The following is a 10,193-nucleotide window of genomic DNA, read 5'->3' on the forward strand; positions in this document are numbered from 1 at the left end:
GGGGGCAGCTCGCCACTACCGATGTTCACACTAGCAAGGCGACTACGCGAGTCGCTTTCTCGTTCTGTTCTCGTTCCAAACGAGAACCATTGGGAATGTGGTCATTCGCGCCCTTTTTCCGTCTGCTGTGGGTTCGCGCCAGTCGCTTGCGCTTGTCCCGAGGCATTTTGTTGTATCGCTCCTCGGCTCAACACAAGTATGTTTTAAGGTGACCTCAGCAAGGAGGAAGACGTCGTCACTGTTCTGATGTGCTCTGCAGCCGCGCAAGCTCTTGCTGCGCGCTCGCGCGTACGGCACAGAAAGAGCGGCGACGGCGTCGCTGGTGGGTTCGACCATGCCTCCGATCACGGGAAGTGGCTGGACATGCAAGCCGCCTGCTACCGCAGCTGCGGGCACACGATGAAGAATACTACAGAAAGTAAGTTTTCATTTCTGTCCTTATGGCGCAAAGCACAACTTTGCAACCTTCCTTGTTTAATCCTTTTTTCTCCTTTGCGCATTCCAGCTTTCTCTGGATGCCGCCTCGGACTTTCGACACACTCCTGGATGTGGTGCGAAGTTCTATAACTGCGCGGGACACCAGGTTCAGGAGTGTGATTTCTGACCTGACCGTTTGGCCATGACAATTAGGTGACCCGCCTTGTTAGAAAAATGGTAAAGTTTATTCTCATGTATAGCATATAACAATTGTAGCTCCGACCATGTCATAACACAATGCTTGCTGAATTGATCTGTTTCATTGGTTCATGCTGCATAGTAGTGAGCACTGTTCTCTTTATAAATAATCAAGTATAAACAGTTCATCTGTGGTGTGTAAATCAAATTTCCAGTGAAGTGAGTATATATGCTGTTCAACCTTTCTGTGTCATTGCTTTGGCAGGTTCCTGGCCACGGGTCAAAGCCTGAGGGAGTTGTCTTACAACTTCTTGGTAGGAAGGTCCACCCCGTGCTGTCTCGTGGCAACAGTCTGCCAGGCACTGTGGGATGTGCTAAAGCCACCCTACCTAAGGCATCCACAGGTGGCAGACGAGTGGCTAAAAGTAAGCTTCATTATATTATTTATTTTATTGCTGCTGTGCTCTGCAGGAAAAGGTTGTTACTGCACATGGTGTTCCGGAATACCTCACAGGAACAATGAATGAGTGACCAACGCAATTCATTTTGATATATGGAGTTATATCCGTTAAAATTTATTCTGCAGATTGCAGCTGACTTTGAAGAAAAACGGCAGATGCCACAGTGCGTTGGGGCCATTGACGGCAAGCATGTCTTGGTTGAATGCCCTGCCAACTCTGGGAGTGCAAATAGAAACTATAAAGGATCATTCAGCAAGTCGTTGCTTGCTGTCTGTGATGCGCGCTACAGGTAAGGCTCTCTATTATATGACAATCTTGGCACGTTCAGTTTGCTGACACTTTCTTAATAATGAGGCCGACCACAGGTTTGCATGACTGCTGACTGTCAGGTAGCGATGAACAAATAAGACACACTGTCAATCTCAATGCCATGCAAAGGGCAACATTTCGTCTAAACACTTTGGGCTTCAATCCATGCATAAAATTATTGAGAACTGCACGTTCTCAGCAACTGCAACATGATGCGACCTTTAAAGCATAACTTACAGGTACAAATCAAAAGAGCAGTTGTCAGAAACACATTCATTGCTACTCGACCTGCACTGAATTTCAAACTATCTTCCATACAGGTTCCTCTACGTCGAAATGGGGCACTTTGGAAGTGACTCTGATGGTGGAATTTTCGCCTCGTCAATACTCCAAAAAAAGATTGCTGGTGGCGAGTGGGGCCGCTGCCCTATTTCTTCGTGGGGGACGAGGCCTTCCCGCTGAAAGAGTACATGATGCGGCTTTTTCCAAGACGAGGTAGAGGACCACATCTGAAGTTTCACTGCACTTAAAATTAAAAGTGCTATATCACTGGCACGATCAAGCAGTGAAATATGCATCTGTTATAATCTGAATTTTCAATATTTTTTTCCTCTCGAAATGTTGCATGCCTAGTTTCACCAATGTGTCATATTTTACCATTTCAAGAAAGCTGTAACACAGGCCATGTAGAGCACGCTTAGAGTTTTGTGTTGCATGCCACAAATTTGTCAGCCCAGCCTTTGGAGCATCACCTTTTCATCTAACTAGGACGTTTGTGGTTCATTCCTGTAAACCGGTAACCTTGCTGTTAACAAGTGTATCGAAATCACATTACAGAAATGCCGCTCTAGGCGTGCATTGGCAGGAGTACCAGAAAAAACAATACACATGCAGTAACTTTTCGATCTGCATGCATACTTGAGCACCAAAATGCTCTACCCTGGCGTCTGTTATGCGGACCATCACCAGGGCAGAGTCAGCCAAGTTGCAGCAGGTTTGCTACCCCAGAAAGGTAGGCATTATTGTCTGTATGATTGGCTGGCAAACGTATGCAGTTATGTCAAGCTTCTGGTTGTATTTTAAGCAGCCTGGAGGCAAGGCGAGAAGGCATTTCATTGTTCAGTGCAACTGCTTCATGCAGTACTGACACAAGTCAGAGCTCTCCAGGCACGGAGCTTTTGGGAATGTAAGTACACACTCAATAAGCAAGTGTGTACTGTGTTATACACTAGATTTGGAAATTTTTGTACCTTAGAAGGATAAACCATGAATTTGTGCTTCTCAGTATGTTTTCAACCAGCGTTGGCACAAGGTGAGTACAAAGAATGTCATGTTTCTATACATTTATTTGATGCATTGCTGATATAAACAGCCAAAGCCCTGCGGAAGCACAACTTCTCACACTGTAAGGAGACGCATCCATACGTAAGTCTATAACATGCTGCAAGTTCAGTGAACTCACATTTTATGCAATCCAGGTACGATGACACAGATGTCAACTAAGACAACGACAGCAGGTAAGCACCTACCATCCTTTTTACCGACATTTGTAGGCATTCTGCAGGAAGTGAATTATATCAGAAAGTTCGGAAGTGTATTGTTTGTCACGCAGTCCAGCACCTGCTCAAGCTAGGTTTCCAGGGTCTAGTAGCCCTTCACTCGCTCAAAACTGCACCAGTTGAGACTGAGCTACATGGGCGATACACATCGCCAGCTAGGTAGACAAGCTAGCAAACTTTGTCATGTAGTCATTTCTTGACTTGTTTTTTGCTTTTTCTTCTCGAGGCTGTCCAAAGGAACACCTTCGGGAGGGTCACCTTCACGGTATGTACTTGCAAGTTTCATACCTCCTAACACAAGAGAGATAAAATAATGGTGCGAAACAATGCAGTTGTTATCATCCTGCAGAAGAAGGAAGATGACAGAGGACTATTTTGAAGACTGCCAGCACATTTGTCAAGGGTCGCCGTGACGCAGTCTTGCTAACATTACGAGAAAACAAAGGAATGAAGAAGAATGTGATGACGACAGTGACAACATGGGCTGCTTCGTCAACGTGAAGCTTCGTGCTATCCCACCAAGGCAGCCATCGGAAGCTATATTTAAGATATCCAAAATTTTGTGCGAAGCTGAGCAAGAAAGTCTACAGTAAAGTAATCTGGCTTGATTTTGAGAGAAAATAAAGCTTACAATTGTTTGAACTCAAGAGTATGATGCCTGCTTTCATTTTAAAGAGCATCTGTTAGAGCAGATGCAGCATTACCCTCCTTGTTTTACCTTCCGTCCTGCATGGCTGACAAACCTTTCTTGCCATGGAACTTTGCCATCCGTGACAAAATACTGCGCCAGTCTGTAAGCGCACATTCATAGCACACCTGCAATACAACATAAAAGCAGCTCAGCATACACTGCATAAAAATGTCGGTTGACATAAGCTTTCAAAACTGTGTAGCGCCATATGATCTATTTATGTCGCTGGGATTAGTCTCTGGAAGAGCCACGATAGACCGCCATGCCGAAGCACCGTGGTCGTCGAAAGCTTTGTTTTGTGAACAGTGCGCTTTGGTAGGGGGAGTATATGCTGCCCTGCAAGAGCCGCCTAGCTGGCTCCCCTGACTGGATGCATGTGGGTGCCTCCCAGACTTTTGATATTTTGGAAGGTTGTGTTGTGATTCGAGAACCAGCCAGCGGAAACAGGCGAGCCAGGCAGGCGCCATCAAGCTATACCACAACCGAAAGCACTGCTGTTCGGAGGAGACGAAAGAAATGCTGGCGTGGGGCAGCTACTGGCGACGGCGTGAACAAAGGCTCTAATCCCCTTCGCCAGCGATGCTGAATGCGGCTCTGGTGCCGAACTGCGCTCTCCTGTGGACTAGCAGAGGAGACAGCGAGAGGCGGCGGCGGCTGCGCCAACCCATCGCCTGCTTGCCCCTGTATGACCAGACCAAGCGGGGGTGGACACGGCTGATTCGTCCCTTCCACCCACCTGAAGAGGTCACCGGTGTGAACCGTCAGCACTCGCGTCTCCCACGATCAGGATCGCCACACAGCAGCCAACGACCTTTTGGGCCTGATCGGCCCGCGGCAAACAAGACTGCCAGGCGCCAAGTTCCTCCTTGCCAGTGTGTGTGTCTGTGCAGTGTGCGTGGTCACGTGAGGAGGGCAGAGCCTAAGAAGAAGCAAAATGCCCTTTGGACGCTCAACCAGCGACCGGATTCCCTAGCTAGGTGCTTGGGGAACATCAACGTTATTTAAGCCGCAATCTGTGGTGTGTCAGAGCACCCCTTTTTCTGACTTTTGGTCTCCTTGGTATTTTGTAAATGTTAGGGGTGTGCGAATATTCGGAATTTTCGAATATATTTCGAATATTATATTTTTAGTATTCGAATTCGATTCAAAATCCAAGTATTCGTGTTGTTTCGAATATTCGACACGACGCGAATATTCGTATCTAGCTGAATATTCATTGTGAGCACCGGCGTTCATTTCGATCCGCAAGCCCTATCGGCAGATACATAACAACATAGCGGCGCCTACACGGAAGGAAAATTCTTCCTCCAAGGGCCATGCCGTAGCTGACTGCGCTGGTGAGCCTTTTTGTGGCTATACCTGCGAAGCTGGTATAGTCAGAGCTGTGCACGAAGTACCTCGCAATACGGGCCAGGTCAGTGCCATGTGAGAGGGCAATTTCTGTGGCTGGAGGAGTCGTTTCAGTTAGAAGGGAACTACTTCTGCCTGACCATGTGGTGCAGCTGGTTTTCCTTCACGACAACCTTTTACGTCATCCTAACAACGCGCTGTGGTGCTGATGGCAAGCTAGCCTTAATGAATTCTGTGTACTAGCCATCTTCTCTGATATTTCCACTCTTCAAAGAATAATTTTCGAGACTGATACTTTTTGTGCAGCCACACACACCTATTGTGTTCATTTAATCATCGATAGTTGAACTGTGATGTTCTTCGGTGCCAAAATGTTTTGTAGTGATTAAATGCGTATGTCCTTGATTATTCGATTCGACATTCGGAACTAAGTATTCGTATTCGATTCGTATTCGAAAAATTTGATAGTCGCACACGCCTAGTAAATATGTAAAATAAACTTTCAAACTTGCTATTCCTCCTGAAGGCTTCCCTTCATAGTCTACCCACTTCATCCTCATGCGGTGAAGCCCACGGTCCAGATCCCCGAGCACATCAGTAGGGTGTTTTGCAGCGTAAGCATGCTTAGATTTTTTTTTCCACCACTATTTCCATGCAATAAAAGAAAAAGAAAACACTAGGCTATCGCCGCTGCCAACACGCCTCGTGTTAAACTGCGCCACACTCTAGCGCTGTGCATTGGAGAGCGTTGTCTTCATCAACTTCAATCTGCTCCGTCCGGAGGCACTGCCTGCTCACCGTCGTCTTCTACGTAGCACAACTAACTCCGTGCTTTCGCTCCGATTCGAATGTAGCAAACATTCTCTGTAGTTTTTTTAATAAACTGAGCTATATGTGGTCGAGATAGATAACGAAAGTCACAAAGACGATGTAGAACAGGCAATGCAGATAAAATACATTTGGTAAGCTCTCGAGATGCATGGTGGAGGTGTACCGGGGAGAGGGGTGACTGGCAAGTCGGTTTCGGGGTGACGGAAAGATGTCTTGGCTTTGTCTTGGCACATGCGATGGTCCTGACGGCGCCTGCATGTTTACATCTGCGCAGGGGAAATTGCCGAACAACCCGAGCTTCAGGAGAGACTTATGACTCGCGCGACAGGGACTCTATCCGAAACTGCTGAAGCTGAAGGCTATGCAAAATCTATCAGCTTTTCTCCTCATGTACCTCACAAGATCAATTGTAGCGCATACATAGCCTATGTGCACTAATTCTGAGTGCATTTGATTTTGCGGCTGGAGAGAGTGTAGATGGTACGTGAATTGGCTAAGGCAAAAATTTCAAGAAGTAGCACTAATATATGTTTTAAGATGTGCATTCACACATATATGATGTGCTACGTTTGAAATGTGAATATTTGAGATGCTTTATTTTTAGTATTGTGGAATTACAATAGCACAAATTTTACTGCACTGCTATCATCAATAGCATTGCAGTAAGGCGTTTTCTCCTATCTTCTAATCTAGTCTGGACTTCGATAATATAGGGCACTCACTTTCTGAGCTCTCTGTGGAAAGCCATTGACTTTTTCCTTTTGTGTTACTATTCCAAACAGGTACTGTCAAGTACCCTGCTGACAGTATCGTGCCTGACAGGGATGCAGCAGACACCCGGCGGAAGATGCGTGCGGCTGCGGATGGTGGAGAAACAGTTCAAGGCGTGAAAGGGCCAGCGCCATTAATGAACCTGCAACACTTTGATGTAATATGGGGCTTCACCCCAGACTACATGCATTGCGTTCTTCTAGGTGTGTCGCGTCAGCTGAGTGAAATTTGGTTATCGTGTGTTGGAGAACCGTGCTACATCGGCTCACCACAGGTTCTTGCTGCTTTAGATGAGCGCCTGTGTGCAATCAGACGTCATCTTTCTGTGTGCAGCGTACTCCATTCGCTTTCTTTATGGAAGTATTGGAAAGCAGCAGAGTATCAATGACCACTTTATTTCTCTTTGTCGTGTGTGACAAGGACCTTGCTGACGGAGTATTATGAGCATTTCGTACTCCTTGTTGAAGGAATATTTCTCTCCTGCTGGAGAAACAAATCAGCAGCATGGATGCAACAAGAAGTTCAGAGTGCCTTGTTAGGTTTGTGGTCGGTGTGCAGTTTTTTCATGGCAAAAGGCACATGACATGCAATGTGCGCCAGTCTGCACATCCCAAAATGTGCTGAAAAGCAAGGTCCACTCTGGTCACAATCTTGCTTTCCTTTTGAATGCAACATTGGTCAATTGAAAGAACTAGTCACATCAGTCAGAAATGTGCCTGCGATGGCAAGCAGCTACAAAAAAACTCAAGTACTGAAACTCAGCTGTTTATATCAGGACTTGTTATTTATTTGGATGCTACCTTTTTCTTGTGATCTCAAGCAAGGTGTTATTAGAATTGCACCAGTATTTTCCTCTTTTCACAGTTCCATTTGACAAAAAGAGTAGCAATAAGTGACACATGTGCTGAAAAAATATTTAAAAACAAAAAAGCAACTTTGGTTGTTAAGGACACACCACAGGCAATACGGAGAAACTATGTCCTCATAACAAGGAGTGTCACCGGGACAACTTGTCCCAGGAAGAGAGCGTTGGGGGAGCTGCCGAAACAACCCCTGATGCCCGAGAAGCTTCTTGTTATGTCAGGTACAGCTGGCATGAATACTTCCTGTTGCCTGTACTGCTGCATGCCATCAGTTGTCTTTTCGCAACCTGGTAGCATGAACAAAAATGCAGAAGCAGGATTCACGCTTTTGACATAGCATGTTGCCAAAGATCTGATTATATATATTAGGTGAACACAGATGTCCTTGTACTTAATATTATTGGAATTATCAAATCTCATACCTCTTCACCCCAAGCCTCTGCAGTCAAATAAATTTGAATGGGTTGCATTACAGGCTGCTGTGTTCGTACACTATTCTGGTGCACATGAAACTGCACTACGGCAGATGGAATACAGGAACACTTCGCTTGGTGGCTTTCACAAAGCTGACAAGCCAGATGCATTTCTGTCCAGTGTTGTAGCTTTTGTGCCATGATGATGATGAAGAAACTTTATTTCTGCCAGAAGAAGACCCGTGCGCCTCCGGGTCCGCACGCAGGCGCTGGGGAGGGCCAGCGTCGCAGCTCGAAGACTAGCAACGATATAATCGCGCAGCTTCTGCTGCCAGGCGGGTAGCGTATCGTTGCATGCTAAGGTCTACACTTCTGAGTATGGTCTCCCATTCCTCTGCATTATTGATTCTGCCATATCCTCGGGCACTGGGGCATCTCCATAGTATGTGTTCGAGTGTAGCGGTATGCCCGCAGAACCCGCCGAACACCTCCGCGTTCTCCCTCGTGTCACTTCCTGTCCAGCTGCTCCAGAGCGGTGATGCGAAGATTCTAGCTTGGAGTCTTCTCCAGTCATAGGCCTGAGCCGAGCTAAGCGATCTATCCGGAGGAGGATAGATCCTTTTGTTCTTTTTCTGAATATCTGTGATGCTATTAAAGGTGTTGGTTTCCTCTTTAGTGCTGAATTCGTACGAGGTGTCCACGGCTCCCCGGGGTAAAGAGGAGCGGGCGAGCCTGTGGGCGGCCTCGTTTCCAACCAGACCCGAGTGGGCTGGGGTCCAGATGATTAGAATACTGTGGGCTGGGCTGTGGACATACATGTGTATTCGAGCACAGCATCTTTCTGAAGACAGGCCGCAGCAGTTAGCCATCGACGAGCAAGCAAGCAGAATAAGCGACCTTGAACAACAAATGCAGAAGAATCCATTCTCCATCGCCTCTGTCACTGCTGGCTGCTCGTCCACAATACAGAGAGAGCGATGGGGCCTTTGAGAGGAATGAAAGGTGGTTTGAAGAAACATTGCCTAATTTGGGCGAATCCCACTTCAAACAGTGCTTTTGTGTGTCGCAGAAGACATTCAAATACTTGGTTGAGTCGTGCTACCGTGAGTTGTCACGAAAGGACACGAACACGCGGGCTGCAATTTCAGTTGAAAAGCGAGTTGCCATTGGACTGTTACCATTTGGGGTCAACCGCAGAGGACAGAACCATCGCACACCTATTTGCTCTTGGCCAGTCCACTGTAAACAAGATTTACAGAGAATTTTTCAAGGTCTTCCTTGAGAATCTGGAGGCCAAATGGCTACGCATGTCGTGATAAGATGGCGGAGCACATGCGACAGTTTTATACTGTCCATAGTGAAGTAGCTTAGGAAGACCTGCTGCAGAGCTCGGATCCCGAGACCCAGCGGAAACTCGTCCGACTGACTGAGGAGGCCGCCGAGGAACAACACATCAGGGCCAGCATTCAAGGCGGTGTCTCCCCCAACATCCTCGGCCGAGGGTGTTGAGGCGGGCACTTTCTCTGTTGGACATTAAATGTTTGTTCTCTCTCTCCCTCAGCAGCTCCATCTCAAGGTGGTACTGTATGGTGCTTGGCACTGTCTACAAGTACAGCTTAAGGGACCGAAGGAAGTGCTCATTATGACCCATAGGCTTATGTGCGACAAGTGTACTCCTCACTGCACCGAGCTCGGAATTTATGATGTCAATCTCATGCCCTGCCTTCCTAAGTTTGGTAGGCTGAAAGAAATTGTCTTGCATTCCAACCTCGAAGAACTTTTGAAAATCTGCCGTACATGTGGAGCTGCAGACGACAGTGTGGACATCGCAACAGCAATGACGATGATTTCAGCAACAATCCCCGGTATGAATGCGCACAAGACAAAGTGGCAGAGCCAGCCGATGGTCAGCAGTAAACCTTTGGACAATGTCCTCTTCTGTTAGACCACTCTATTTTCTGGTAGCAGCCTTACAAAAGTCATCCGGATGATGTCAATTATGGGTGGCCAGGCCTTACAGAAGACCCAGCACTTCCAGCTATCGGGTTCGTCGTGCTCCCGTCAGGTTTTAAGAGTTTCGAAAACGACGCCCTCTGCTTTGCGGAGGAAGGGCAGCCCGAGCTGCTAAGGGTTCGCTCGCCCAGAAATTGGTCGAAGGAGCGCCCCACTTCGGTGCGAAGGGGCTGTGCCTGTGGACTGTTACGGGTTCGTCGCGCCCTGTGACCGACGGGTCTAAAGCGGCGCCCCCGGGAAGCCAGGGAAGAGGGTTCGCCCAATAGGACTTGTAACTGAGCCTCCTCTCTGAGTTGAGACTTGTTGCTGAGCTGGTG

The sequence above is a fragment of the Amblyomma mixtum genome, chromosome 8, assembly GCF_055824585.1.
Source record: "Amblyomma mixtum isolate Tamu chromosome 8, ASM5582458v1, whole genome shotgun sequence".
NCBI lineage: Eukaryota > Metazoa > Arthropoda > Arachnida > Ixodida > Ixodidae > Amblyomma > Amblyomma mixtum.